This window comes from Choloepus didactylus, chromosome 24, assembly GCF_015220235.1.
Source record: "Choloepus didactylus isolate mChoDid1 chromosome 24, mChoDid1.pri, whole genome shotgun sequence".
Lineage (NCBI taxonomy): Eukaryota > Metazoa > Chordata > Mammalia > Pilosa > Megalonychidae > Choloepus > Choloepus didactylus.
In genome coordinates, this window is record NC_051330.1 from 24,995,950 (window position 1) to 25,011,817 (window position 15,868).

Here is a 15,868-nt window from a genome sequence, read left to right on the forward strand (position 1 = left end):
ATGGCCTTAGGACTATAAATTTGTAAATAAATTTGTAATAACCAGATAGATCCCTTTTATAAAAGCCAATCCATTTCTGGTATTTTGCATAATGGCAGCTCTAGCAACTGGAACAACCCCCTTCTATAATTGTGACCAAAAGCCAAGAGTCATTCATTTAAAATGTTGCCTCTGCCATAGACCCTACCCAAAGCCAATATCAGGCTGGCTACATCCACTTCACAGGGCAAGTCTGGATCTGCACCCCCCAGTACTTGTGCCTGTGCTATTGCCGTTTCTGCCTTTTTCAAAAGCAGCCTGTTGGGAGGTATTCCATTCCCAGGGATGGCCTTTCATAATCAAAACATACAAAGCTTTTAACATTTTGGCTAAGTGAGGAACAAAAGATCTCCAATACCCCAACTCCAAGAAAACCATTAGCTGTTTTAGCATTTGCAGTGTGGGGAAACATTGTACCTTATCAATTATAGCAGAAGATACAGTTTTTGTCTTACCTGACCAATCAATACCCAAGAATTTGACAGAGCAGCCAGGGCCTTGCAGTTTGTTGTGATTGACTGCTCATCCCCAACTCTCAAGGTGAGATAGTAATGAGCCTGACACTTCTTTTAATTCTGGAAGACAGTTACTGGTTAACATGAAATCATCAGTATAGTGAAATAGAGTTACACTTGCAGACTTTTCCACATAGCCAAATCTTTTGCCACGAGACTGTGGCAGATGGTTGGGCTATGTACATAACCTTGAAAAAGTACAGTAAAAGTCCATTGTTGGCCTTCCCAAGAGAAGGCAAATGCAGGCTGGCTTGGTATTTCCACAGAGATACTAAAGAAAACATTAGCAAGATCCAATACAAAAATGATATTGCCACAACTGAATAACTGGGTACTAATCTCTTGTAATATGCCAGTGATCTTCAGTACTGCAGCATACAACAGTGGTGTTACTTTGTTTAGCTCCTGATAATCTACCATCATGTGCCATGTTCCATTAGACTTTTGTACTGGCCATGCAGGACTGTTAAAAAGGCTATGGGTGGGTATTATTATCCCCACTTGCTCCAGCTCTTTGATAGTGGCTGAGATTTCTTGGTGACCTCCCAGAAGTTTATATTGTTTTGTCACCACAACCCTCCGAGGTGGGGATACTTTTACAGGGGACCATTTTGCCTTCCCCTTTAAGACTGCCTTGATCATTCTACACCAGAGGCAGAATTCCCCTATGGTAGTCTGCAACATGGCATTCTGAAGATCAATTACTAAAATGTATTCCAGTATAGGGGAAATACATACCATATAAACTTGGGGGGGGACAATCTCTCAATTTATAAAGTTAGACTGTGACACTTTGCCTGGATTGTTTTCCCCCATAGCTGTCTATAGCCAGTAATGTCCTGTGGCATTGGGTTACATTCCCATAGATTAAGCTACATTCACTTCCCGTATCTACTAGTGCTAACACTTGCTGCTGGCTAGTAGGTGCTCCCATTTGCTAAAGCTGCAGAAATTCAACATACCAGAAATGGATTGGCTTTTATAAAAGTTATTTATTTGATTACACATTTACAGTTACAAGGCCATAAAATTGTCCTTACTAAGGCATCAACAAGAGGCATCAAGAATAAGACAGCTTTTCTGAGGAAAGGCCAATGGCATCTGGGCTTCCTTTGTCACATAGGAAGGCACATGACCAGAGTCTGGTGGGCCTCTCCTGGGGTTAGCTTCTAGTTTCCATTGCTTTTATCCAAAATATCTCTGGGTTTCTGTCTTACTTCACTCTCTCAACTCCTTTGTGTCCTTGCTTATTTCTCCCAGGGCATTTCTAAGTGTCTGGGGGTTCTCTCATAGCTTCTCTAGGGAAAACTCTTGATTTCATCTCTTAGCTTCTCTAAAAAGGTTCTGGTTTCAATGGCTCTCTCCAAAATGTCTCTGGGTGTTTTTTTCAATGCATCTCTCTGCTCTTTTCAAAATTTCTCTGCCTTCTATCCTCTCATAGAGGATGCCAGTAAACTAAGTCCCACCTTGAATGGGCTGGGTCACATCTCTATGGAAAAAATCTAATCAAATGGTCCCACCCACACTTGGGTGGGTCACATCTCCATGGAAACAACCTAGTCAAAAGATCCCACCCACAATAAGTCTGCACCCACAAGACTGGATTAGAAGAACATGGCTTTCTGGGGGTACATAGTACATTCAAATCAGCAAAGTAGGGGACCAGTAAATGGTTAATTCTACATGTGGTCTCTGATCAAAGGGGTCCCCAGCTATTGTTCACACTCAGGGATATTCCTCCCCCATACAGAAGACAGAATGGGGCTTGCCATGCCTTTTTTGGGGAGTGAAGGGTTCCCAGGCTCAGGCTGCAAACGGTGGTTTCTTTCCTGACTTCCTTTCTCCCTCAGATGATTGAGAGTTCACCTTAATAAATATATGGTACTTAGGCATTTTGCTCCATAGTTTTACCAGGACTGCATTAGTTTGCCTATTTATAGCTTCTATCTTTGTGCCTTCAGCAATGAGATCTGCCCGCATCTGCTTGAGAGATACCCCTTTGGGGCCATCATGCTCATGGGAGCCTTTCCCATTGCTCTTACTCCCACACTTTTTTCTGCAGCCTCTCTGATTGTCCAAGGTCAGCTATAGCCTGAGCAGCAAGGAAAATGGGCTTTCCTACTAGCAGACTGAGGATAGATATGAGAAACCCATAGTAATGATTGGGGGCAATATGCAATACTATGTCTTCCATTCTTCTGGTAAAAACTTCAGTGTCAGGACTTATGAAGAGCCACAGCATAAATGGTGTGTTTCATTCCTAGCCCCCTTAAAACATCTTGTGGCTCCTCCATATTCTTCCAATGGGGTGTATTGTGTGGTATATCCCCTTCATTAGGCCATGCAGCCTTACACCCATCAATCAGCCATACCAATAAGGAGGCTGTTTTTGCATTAGCTGAGGTAGCAAACAAGCATTGTCATAGTGAAGGGTGAGTTGTAAGAGATGGCAATCTACTCATGTCCACTCCAGAAATCACTACCCCCTCTGTTGCAGTGTCCTATAACCTCAGAAGCCAATTGAGTAAGGACATCCTAGTTTTTTGTCTATACTGCTGCCCTAAATCATCCAATTTATCAGTGGTATAATCTCTCATAGTAATGTATAATTTCTATTCAGGAGGTTGGAATTTATGAACCCCAGGAGGTTGATCTTATGATGCCTTCCATTTCTGTTGTATTATGGGGCACACCTGTTGGGGCTTCATCCTCCCATACCTCCTATACTTCCTCCCCTTCCTCTTCAAAGGAGGAGTCTATGGGGCCCCACACTTTGGGTTCCCATCCTGGAGTAGCTAAAATCCTCCAGACTCAAGCCTGAGGCAACCTGTGGCCTTTGACTTGGGTATTTCTGCATGCCAGAGTCTCTGACTGATTGTCCACTTGGAGCAGGTTATCTGTCAGAGAGTCCTTCATTTCCACCTGGGCAAGACGCATATCTCTTTCTAGATTTACTTTCTCCTCTAAATGGTGTGTAGTAGCTTTCATCACTTGTTCTGCCTTGGTAGCCATCCACAAGTCTCCTAACAGGGGCCATGCTATGACTGCCACTATTTGGCAATCTCTTTTCTTCTTACCCAAATTTAGTTGTCCTATTTGTTGCAAAACAGTTAGCAACCCCACCAGAGTTTTCATACTCACATGGTGGTCCGCATTCATCCAAGAGGGCAGCTACCCCTCCCCACATGGTTGATATAGGCCAATTTGGGATTTCCCCATGGATTCTCCCTTCCCAGTACTCATGCCCACTATGGCCAATGGTTTTTTGGTGTCCTGGCTGGCTCCCCAATTGTTCAATCCAGCTCTTGGAGGGCTTGAGTCATTGCAGCCCTAAGACCAAAGAACACACCAGGCCCAGAGTGAGACATGGGTTTATTAAGACTTATGAGCATGAGAAGGCCCCCAGTGGCAGCCAACCAAGGAAAATGGAATTAGCACTCCACAAGGGTGGGGATGCAGAGGGACAGCTTATAAGGATTTAGGACAAAGACATTCCCTAGGGTATAAGAACAGGGTTTTATAAGGGTCTCATGACACCAGGGTCTGGAGATTTGTTATCAACAGTGATCAGGGGAGGGGAGTTTTAATGCTTTGTTTATGACACCATCTGTCCATACTTTCTTCTCTGAGGAGGTCTGATGACCTTCAACTTCTGTCCTGTTCACACAGGTCACATTATTCATTATGGAGGGAGAGCCTGGGCACTGGGTTCCCACAGTGTTGTTTCCATTTTTTGACTATTATGAATAGTGCTGCTATGTGCATTGGTGTACAGATACCAGTTAAGTCCTGAATTTCAATTCTTTGGGGTATATACCCAGAAGTAGAATTGAATACATATTAGGGTTCTCCAGGGAAACAGAACTGACAGAATATATATGTAAATATTATGAGATTTATTATAAGAATTGTCTCACATGAGCATGGGGATTGGCAAGACCAAATTCTATAGGGCAGGTTGCAAGTTGGGAAATCCAATGAAGGTTTCAGTGAATTCTCCAGGAGAAGGTAGTCAGATGAAGTAGAGACAGAAATTCCCCTTTCTGACTGCTGAAATCATCAGTTCTCTCTTTGAGACCTTCAGTTGATTGGTTGAGGTTTCTCTCATTGCTGATGGCAATCTCCTTTGTTAATTACAGAAGTAATCAGCCATAGAAGCAATCAACTGACTAATGATATAAATCCACGAAATATCCTCACAGTAGCAATGAAGCCAGTGCTTGCTTGACCAAAAAATGGAGCATAATAACCTAGCCAGGTTGACACATGAGCATAATCATCATAGTCCACCCCTTGTCAACTTAGCACCCATCAACATCTCCTTAATCCACACTTAATCTTTAAATAAAGACAATAACACTGTCATAATTTCACCTAACATAACTCAACAATGCTGCATGCAACTAGAAACACAATAACACCCCAGAAAATGATGGAAGTCCTTGGGTAATATTCACTTTTAAACTTGATATCTTGTAACTTAAATACTGTGACATAAAGTTAATACAATTTATGGTGTATGATAAGGGGATGAGATAGGGAAGAAAAGAAATATATTTACTTTCTGTATATATATATATATAAACATATTCATAACAAAACAAGGAAGTAATGCTCATAACCATTATAGTCCTCATTTCTGCATCTGGACATGTGGATGTAGCTCATATTTATAATTACCTTCTTCCACTACCCATTCCATATTCCCTTTATCCTAAAGAAGCCCCTCAGCTGGGTTTGGTCCTTTGTCTGGTGGAGTGAATGAAACCTTCATTTCTGAATGATCTGAGCTATTAGTAGACCTGCCTTGATTGGGTTGTTACAGTTTTCCATTGACTTTAATCACAGGGCATGGTAGTACTACAAGACACCCTAAGGCATCTCCTGTGTTTGAGGCAAGACCTTCATTGTGTAGTGGTAGTAATATTTCCCCTAAATAATCAGGATGAATCACCCCAGCCAGTACAGTAATCCCCTTCTTTGCCTGTTGATTCAGACATGAGGAGCTAAAACTGGCTGGGTGGAATTATTCTTCTGTCTTCTGGTGGAAGCCTGCCTTCTTTCAGAAATAAGAACTTTGGACTAGCAGAATTTAAGGTTGCAGGGAAAGGAAGCAAACATTTTTCTAGTGGATCACTTGGGGTAAAGTTAGTGATGGCACTTCCATTTATATTCTTGATTCCTGGATTCATGAATATTGGCTATGGGAGTAATAGCACCATACAGTGGATGCTGATTTAGAGTATAGACAGCCTCCTGGAGAACATTGCCCCAGTCTTGCAAGATACTGCCACTCAGTTGGCACCATAATTGAAACTTCAAAAGGCCATTCCACTGTTCTATAAACCTAGCTGCTTCAGATGATGGGAAACACATTATGACCAGTGAATTCCATGAGCACGTGCCCATTCCTGCACTTCATTTGCCATGATCAGAAGCAATACTGTGTGAAATACCATGATGGTAAAAAAGGCTCTGTGAGTCCATAGATGTTAGTTTGGGAAGAATCATTGCATGTAGACAAGGCAAACCCATATCCAGAGTATGTATCTATTCCAGTTAGAACAAAATGCTGTCACTTCCATGATGGAAGTTATTCAATGTAATCAATCTGCCAACAGGTAGCAGGGGAATCTTTCCATATCAGGGACTGAGTTTTGGTCTGCTGCTGGCATATTGGACATTCAGTAGTGGCTGTAGCCAGGTCAACCTTGGAGAGTGGAAGTCCATGGTGCTGAGCTCATGCATGCCCTCCATCCCTGCTACCATGGACACTTTGTTCATGAACCCTTTGGGCAATGACAAGAGTGGCTGGGGAAAGAGACCAACTGATACCCACAGAATGGGTCATCCTATCCACTTGATTATTAAAATCTTCCTCTGCTGAAGGAAACTTCTGGTGAGCATTCACATGGGAAACAAATATCTTCATGTTTATTGCCCACTTATAAAAGTCTATCCACATACATCTTTCCCAGATCTCTTTGTCACCAATTTCCCAACCATGCTCCTTCCAAGTCCCTGACCATCCAGGCATACCATTGGCCACAGCCCATGAATCAGTATATAAATGCACCTCCATCCATTTCCCCTTCCAAGCAAAATGAACAAACACACTGCTCAAAGTTCTGCCCACTGGGCAGATTTCCCCACAACACTGTCCTTCAGGGACATCCCAGAAAGGGGTTGTAGTGCAACAGCTCTCCTCTTTCAGGTGATACCTGTATGTCATGCAGAATTATCTGTAAACCAAGCCTAACTTTTCTCTTCCTCAGTCAACTGAACATAGGGAACTCCCCATGATCCATAGCTGTGGGCTGGAAAAGAGAAGGTAATGTGGCAGGAGTGGGGGTCATGGACATTTGGGTCACTTTCTCATGAACTTACTTGTGCCTTCAGGACCTGTTTGTATATACCACTCTTGTATATACCACTTCCATTTGAAGATGGAACACAGCTGGTGCATGCCCAACTAAATTGCTTGTTGGGTTAGACACCCAATTCATGGTCAGCAACTCAGGTCTCATGGTATCTTGGTGGCCCATAGTTAAGCTTACAGACTCCACTAAGGCCCAGTATCAGGCCATAAGCTATTACTCAAAAGAAGAATAGTTATCTGCAGAGTATGGTAGGGCTTTGTTGTGCACTGTGATTCTCTTATAGGGGCTTTCCAAAGGAGCCAAACAGCACGTCTATTTGCCACTGAAACTTCCAGCACCATTAAATCTTCTGGATCATATGGCCCAAGTGGCAGAGCAGTTTGCAAAGCAGGCTGAACCTATTGAAGAGCCGTCTCTTGTTCTAGTCCTCATTCATAACCAGCAGTTTTTCAGGTCACTCGGTAAATGGGACAGAGTACCACACCCAAATGAGGAAATTGTTGCCACCAAAATCCAATGTGGCCAATTAGGACTGTGCCTGTATTTCAGCTGTAGGGAGGTCCAGATGCAACAGTTTATCCTTCACCTTAGAAGGGATATCTCAACATGCCTCATAACACTGGATGTCTGGAAATTTCACTGACGCAGGAGGAACATGAATTTTTGTTGGATTTATCTCCCACCCTCTGACATGCTAATGCCTCACCAATAAGTCCAGAGTAGTTGATACTTCTTGCTCACTAGATCCAATCAACATGATGTCATCAATATAATGGACAAGTGCAATGTATTGTGGATGAGAAAGGCAATCAAGGTCCCTGGGGACTACATTATGACAGAGGACTGGAGAGTTGGTATATCCCTGAGGTAGGACAATGAAGGTGTATTTTTGGCCTTGCCAGCTGAAAGCAAAGTGTTTCTGGTGGTCCGTACTAACAGCTTTTGAGAAAAAAGCATTTGCCAGATCAATAGCTGCATGCCAGGTACCAGGGGATGTGTTGATTTGCTCAAGCAATGATACCACATCTGGAACAGCAGCTGCAATTGTGGTCACCACCTGGTTTAGTTTATGAAAATCCACCACCATCCTTCAAGATCCATCTGTTTCCTGCACAGGCCAAACAGGAGAGTTGAATGGGGCTGTGGTGGGAATCACCACCCCTGCACCTTTCAAGTCCTTAAGAGTAGCACTAATCTCTGTAATCCCTCAAAGAATATAGTGTTGCTTTTGATTTACTATTTTGCTAGCTAGAGGAAGTGCTAGTGGTTTGCACTTCACCTTTCCTACCATCATAACCCTCATTCCACAAGTCAGGGAAATAATGTGGTATTCTGACAGTTGCTGAGTATGTCTATTCCTATTATGCATTCCAGAACTGGGTAAATAACCACAGAATTGGTTCAGGGACTCACCAGACCCACTGTGAGATGGACCTAGGAATTGACTCATGCAACTGTGCAGCAAGGCTGAGTTCCATAGGACAGGTCACAACCTGGAAACTCCAATGAAGATTTTTGATGAATTGCCCAGGAGATTCTGGCTGACTGAAGTACAGATGGAAATTCTTCCTTCTGACTGCATAAAGTTTTCATTTTAAGGCCTAAAACTGACTGGATAAGATTTCTCTCATTGTTGAAGGCCATCTCCTTAGTTTATTGCACATGTAATCAACCATAGATGCAATCAACTTATTGATGATTTAAATCTATGAATATCTTCACAGTAATAATCAGGAAAGTGCTTGCTTGATCAAATAACTAGACACAATAACCTAGCCAAGTTGCACATGAGTTAACCACAATAGCCAGGTCATAAGTAATTCTATACTTAACTTTTTGAGGAACAACCAAACTGTTTTCCATAGTGGCTATACCATTTTACATTCCAAACAGCAACACATGAGTGTTTCTTCAGATACTTGCCAACATTTGCTATTTTCCATTTAAAAAATATATAATGGCCATCCTAGTGAGTATGAAATGGTATCTCTTTATGGTTTTGATATGCATTTTGCTAATGGCTAATGATGTTTTGCTGGTTTGAATCTATCATGTACCCCCAGAAAAGGCATGTTCTTTTAATCCAATCTTGAGAGGGCAGACCTATTGTGAGTGGGACCTTTTGATTACATTGTTTCCATGGAGATGTGACCCCACCATTCAAGGTGGGTCTTAATCCTTTACTGGAGTCCTTTAAGAGAGCTCATGGAGAGAGAGAACTCAGAAAAGCTAAGACATATAATCTAGAGTTTACCTCAGGAGAAGCTAAGAGACAAACTAAGACAGAAGCCCAGAGACATTTTGGAGAAAGCCATGGAAACCAGAAGCTAAATCCAGGAGAGGGCCAACAGACTCTGGCCATGTGCCTTCCCATGTGACAGAGGAACCCCAGATGCCTTGGCCTTTCCTCATAGAAGCTGTCATATTCTTGATGCCTTAACTGAGACATTTTCATGGCCTTAGAACTGTAAATTTGTAAACTAATAAGCCCCCATTGTAAAAGCCAATCCATTTCTGGTATATTGCATTTTGGAAGCTTTAGCAAAACAGAACAGATTTTGGTACCAGAGAAGTGGGGTACTGCAATTTGCAAATACCAAAGATGCTGGAATGGCTTTATAAATGGGTAAGGGGAAGATTCTGGAAGAATTGTGGGGAGCTTGATAAGAAAGGCCTAGACTGCTTTGAAGAGACTGCTGTTAGAAATATGGATACTAAAAGTTACTTCTGATGAGGTCTTAGACAGAAAGGATGAATGTGTCATTGTCAACTGGAAGAAAGGTGATCCTTGTGTTAGAGTGGCAGAGAATTTGGCAAAATTGACTCCTGGTGTCGGATGAAAATGATGAGCTGGGCTACTTAGCTGAAGAGATTTCCAAATTAAATGTGGAAAGGGTGGCCTGGCTTCTCCTTGCAGCTTATAGTAAAATGCAACTATAAGCTGAGCACTGAACTCTTGGGCATAAAAAAAACAGAAATTGATGGTCTGGAAAGTTCTGGGCTTCCAGAAAGTGAGAACCCAGAGGCTAGTGCCCCACATGAGGATTTGACTGAACATGGAAGAACCAGTCAGCCATTTCAGTCCAAGCCAGGATTGGAGATGAAGTTATCCAGAAAGGATTTGTGGCAAGTCCTATTGTCTGATTATATGAAGCCAACAAGCTTTTTGTGGGATCTGTATAAATGGAACCATGGCCAGTCTGCACTGAAAGGGAGAGAAAAGGGACAGATTGAAGGAAAATTTACTTCAAAGGCAGAACCATGGAAGCCAAGGTCTGGAGCTAAGAAACACATCAGGCCAGGAGAGCAAAGTCACCCAGGCATGTGGAGAGGGTGAGTTTGCCCGGTAGTTCAAAGAAGGTGGAGTGTATTCCCCAGGGAATGGGGAGCTCCTGGCCAGCATCCACTGTTCTGAAGGTGTTAGGCATGTGCCCCACAGATTGCAGAGAGTCCAGGTGCTGCCCTGATGCTTGAGGAGGGTAGGGTCAAGAACAAGGTGGTCTCCCCAGTACTTGGATATGTTGGAGCAATCATCCCAGTGTTTGGGGGCCACTGCAAAATCCCTTGGAGAGGGCAGGACTTCCCCTGTCTCAAGCCCTGAGGATTAAACATCCTTCTATAAATGACTCTGAAACTTCAAAATTTAATGGAGTTTGCCCAGAAGATTTTAGGAACTATTTGGTTCCCATGACCCCTGTTTTCCTTAACTTCTCCTTATGGTAATGGGAATGTTTATCCTATGACTGTCCCTCCTTTGTACATTGGAAGCAGATAACTTGTTCTATGTTTTATAGGTTCACAGCCAGAGGGGAGTTTTGCCTTAGGGCAAACCACACTTGTAACTGTTTTTGATAAGACTTTTACTTAATAATGTTACTGAAATGATTTAAGGTTTTTGTGATATTTTGATAGAATAAGTGCAGTTTGCATATGGAAAGAACATGTCTTTTGGGGGTCTAGAGTGTGGAGTGTGCTGATATGAATCTATTTTGTACCCAGAAAAGCCATTTTCTTTTAATCCAATCTTGTGGGGGCAGACCTATAATGGGTGGGACCTTTTGATTACATTGTTTTCATGGAGATATGACCCTCTCCCTTCAGGTTTTGTCTTAATTCTTTACTGGAGTCTTTTAAGAGAGCTCACAGAGAGAGAGCGAGCTCAGAGAAGCTAAGCTATGTAATCCAGAGTTTGTCCCTGGGAGATGAAGGGAGGACCCACAGAAATTAAGAGAAGTTAAGATATATAATCCAGTGTTTTTCCCCAGAAGAAGCTAAGAGATAAGCTAAGACAGAATCCCATAGACCTTTTGGAGGAAGCCACAGAAACCAGAAATTAAACCCAGGAGAGTACCAGCAGACTCTGTCCATGTGCCTTCCCATGTGGCAGAGGAAACCCAGATGCCATTGGCCTTTCCTCAAGAGAAAGTATCTTACTTTCAATGCTTTAATTGGGACATGTTCCTGGCCTTGGAACTGTAAATTTGTGAACTAATAAACCCCCATTATAAAAGCCAATCCATTTCTGGTATATTGTATTTTGGCAGCTTTAGCCAAATGAAACAGATTTTGATCATTTTTTCATGTGCTTATTGACCCTTTGTATATCTTCTTTGGAAAAATGTCTACTCAGGTCTTTTGCTAATTTTAAAAATTGGATTGTTTGGCTTTTTGTTGTTGAGTTATGTATTCTGAATATTGCACCATTACCATGTACATTGTTTCCAAATATTTTCTCCCATCTGTAGGTTATCTTTTCACTTTCTTGATTATGTCCTTTGATGCACAAAAGATGTTTACTTTGATGAAGGCCCATTTATCTGTTTTGTTTTATTGCTCATGCTTTTGGTCTAAAGTCCAAGAATCCTGTGCTTAATGTTAGATCCTGAAGATGTTCCCCTATGTTTTCTTTTTTTTTTAAATTTTTTTTAAATTTTTTTAAATCTTCATTTTACTGAGGTATAGTCACATACCACGCAGTCATACAAAACAAATCGTACATTCGATTGTTCACAGTACCATTACACAGTTATACATTCATCACCAAAATCAATCCCTGACACCTTCATTAGCACACACACAAAAATAAAAAGAATAATAATTAAAGTGAAAAAAGAGCAATTAAAGTAAAAAAGAACACTGGATACCTTTGTCTGTTTGTTTGTTTGTTTCCTTCCCCTATTTTTCTACTCATCCATCCATAAACTAGACAAAGGGGAGTGTGGTCCTTATGGCTTTCCTAATCCCATTGTCACCCCTCATAAGCTACATTTTTATACAATTGTCTTTGAGATTCATGGGTTCTGGGTTGTGGTTTGATAGTTTCAGGTATCTACCACCAGCTACCCCAATTCTTTAGAACCTAAAAAGGGTTGTCTAAAGTGTGCGTAAGAGTGCCCACCAGAGTGACCTCTCGGCTCCTTTTGGAATCTCTCAGCCACTGAAGCTTATTTCATTTCCTTTCACATCCCCCTTTTGGTCAAGAAGATGTTCTCCATCCCACGATGCTGGGTCTACTTTCCTCCCCGGGAGTCATATTCCACGTTGCCAGGGAGATTCACTCCCTTGGGTGTCTGATCCCACGTAGTGGGGAGGGCAGTGATTTTACCTTTCAAGTTGGCTTAGGCAGAGAGAGAGGGCCACATCTGAGCAACAAAGAGGCATTCGGGAGGAGGCTCTTAGGCACAATTATAGGGAGGCTTAGCCTCTCCTTTGCAGCAACAGTCTTCCCAAGGGTAAATCCTGTGGTAGACGGCTCAACCCATCAAACCACCAGTCCCCTATGTCTGTGGTCATGTTAGCAACCATCGAGGTGGGGTAGGCCAATACCCCTGCATTCTCCACAGGCTCCTCAAGGGGGCTCTATATTTATTTTTCCTTATTTTTTTTTTTAACTTTTTTTTTAAATCAACTATATGAAAAATAAAAAAGTTAAAAAAAATACTTAAAAAAATACAATAAAAGAACATTTCAAAGAGACCACAACAAGGGAGTAAGAAAAGACAACTAACCTAAGATAACTACTTTACTTCCAACAAGTTCCTACTCTACCCCAATATACCTAATATAGCAACATTTCTGTGAATTTGTTCCTACTATATCCATCAGAAATTAACAGATCATAGTCATTCCTGGGCATTCCTGGAATGTTAAATTTACTCACGATAGCTTATCTGTTCTTCTTGGATTATTGTTCCCCCTTCCTTAATTGCTCTCTATTGCTAGTTCTCCTACATTCCACATCATAAACCATTTGTTTTACATTTTTCAAAGTTCACATTAGTGGTAGCATATAGCATTTCTCTTTTTGTGCCTGGCTTATTTCACTCAGCATTATGTCTTCAAGGTTCATCCATGTTGTCATATGTTTCACGACATCATTCCATCTTACTGCCGTGTAGTATTCCATCATGTGTATATACCACATTTTATTTATCCACTCATCTGTTGAAGGACATTTGGGTTGTTTCCATCTCTTGGCAATTGTGAATAATGCTGCTATTGGCATGCAGATATCTGTTTGTGACACTGCTTTCCGATCTTCCAGGTATAAACTGAGAAGTGCAATCACTGGGTCGAACGGTAGCTCTATATCTAGTTTTCTAAGGAACTGCCAGACTGACTTCCAGAGTGGCTGAACCATTAAACAGTCCCACCAACAATGAATAAGAATTCCAATTTCTCCAAATTCCCTCCAGCATTTGTAGTTTCCTGTTTGTTTAATGGCAGCCATTCTAATTGGTGTGAGATGGTATCTCATTGTGGTCTTAATTTGCATCCTCTAATAGCTAGTGAAGCTGAACATTTTTTCATGTGTTTCTTGGCCATTTGTATTTCCTCTTCAGAGAACTGTCTTTTCATATCTTTTGCCCATTTTATAATTGGGCTGTCTGTACTATTGTCATTGAGTTGTAGGATTTCTTTACATATGCAAGATATCAGTCTTTTGTCAGATACATGGTTTCCAAAATTTTTTTCCCATTGAGTTGGCTGACTCTTTACCTTTTTGAGAAATTCCTTTGAGGTACAGAAACTTCTAAGCTTGAGGAATTCCCATTTATCTATTTTTTGTTTTGTTGCTTGTGCTTTGGGTATAAAGTCTAGGAAGTGGCCACCTAACACAAGGTCTTGAAGATGTTTTCCTACATTATCTTCTAGGAGTTTTATGGTACTTTCTCTTGTATTGAGATCTTTGGTCCATTTTGAGCTAATTTTTGTGTAGGGTGTGAGGTACGGGTCCTCTTTCATTTTTTTGATATGGATATCCAACTCTCCCTGCCCCATTTGTTGAAAAGACCATTATGACCCAGTTCAGTGACTTTGGGGGCCTTATCAAAGATCAGTCAACCATAGATCTGGGGGTCTATCTCTGAATTCTCAATTTGATTCCATTGATCTATATGTCTATCTTTGTGCCAGTACCATGCTGTTTTGACAACTGTGGCTATACAATAAGCTTCAAAGTGAGGGAGTGTAAGTCCTCTGACTTTGTTTTTCTCTTTTAGAGTGTCTTTAGCAATTTGAGGCATCTTCCCTTTCCAAATAAATTTGATAACTAGGTTTTCCAAGTCTACAAAGTAATGGAATTTTGATTGGGATTGCATTGAATCTGTAGATGAGCTTGGGTAGAATTGACATCTTAATGACATTTAGCCTTCCTATCCATGAACATGGAATATTTTTCCATCTTTTAAGGTCCCCTTCTATTTCTTTTAGTAGTGTTATGTAGTTTTCTTTGTATAGGTCTTTTACATCTTTGGTTAAGTTTATTCCTAGGTACTTGATTTTTTTAGTTGCTATTGAAAATGGTATCTTTCTCTTGAGTGTCTCTTCAGTTTGTTCATTTCTAGCATATAGAAACATTACTGACTTATGTGCATTAATCTTGTATCCTGCTACTTTGCTAAATTTGTTTATTAGCTCTAGTAGCTTTATATTCAATTTCTCAGGGTTTTCCAGATATAAGATCATATCATCTGCAAACAATGACAGTTTTACTTCTTCTTTTCCAATTTGGATGCCTTTATTTCTTTGTCTTGCTAGATTGCCCTGGCTAGCACTTCCAGCACAATTTTAAATAACAGTGGTGATAGCGGGCATCCTTTTCTTGTTCCTGATCTTAGAGGGAAGGCTTTCAGTCTCTCACCATTGAGTACTATGCTGGCTGTGGGTTTTTCATATATGCTCTTTATCATATTGAGGAAGTTTCCTTTAATTCCTACCTTTTGAAGTGTTTTTATCAAAAATGGATGTTGGATTTTGTAAAATGCTTTTTCAGCATCTATTGAGAAGATCAATTGATTTTTCCCTTTTGATTTGTTAATGTGTTGTAATACACTGGTTGATTTTCTTATGTTGAACCATCCTTGCATGCCTGGAATGAACCCCACTTGGTCATGGTGTATGATTTTTTTAATGTGTCTTTGGATTAGATTTGCAAGTATTTTGTTGAGGATTTTTGCATCCATATTCATTAGGGAGATTGGCCGGTAATTTTCCTTTTTTATAGCATCTTTGCCTGGTTTTGGTATTAGATTGATGTTAGCTTCATAAAATGAGTTAGGTAGTGTTCCATTTTCTTCAATGTTCTGAAAGAGTTTAAGTAAGATTGGTGTCAGTTCTTTCTGGAAAGTATGGTCGAATTCCCCTGTGAAGCCATCTGACCCTAGGCATTTATTTGTGGGAAGCTTTTTGATGACTGATTGGATCTCTTTGCTTGTGATGGGTTGGTTGAGGTCTTCTATTTCTTCTCTTGTCAGTGTGGTTTGTTCATATGTTTCCAGGAAATTGTCCATGTCCTCTACATTATCCAGTTTGTTGCCATACAGTTGTTCATAGTATCCTCATAATTTTTTAAATTTCTTCGTGATCTGCAGTTATGTCACATTTTTCATTCATTATTTTGTTTATATGGGTCTTCTCTCTTTTTGATTTTGT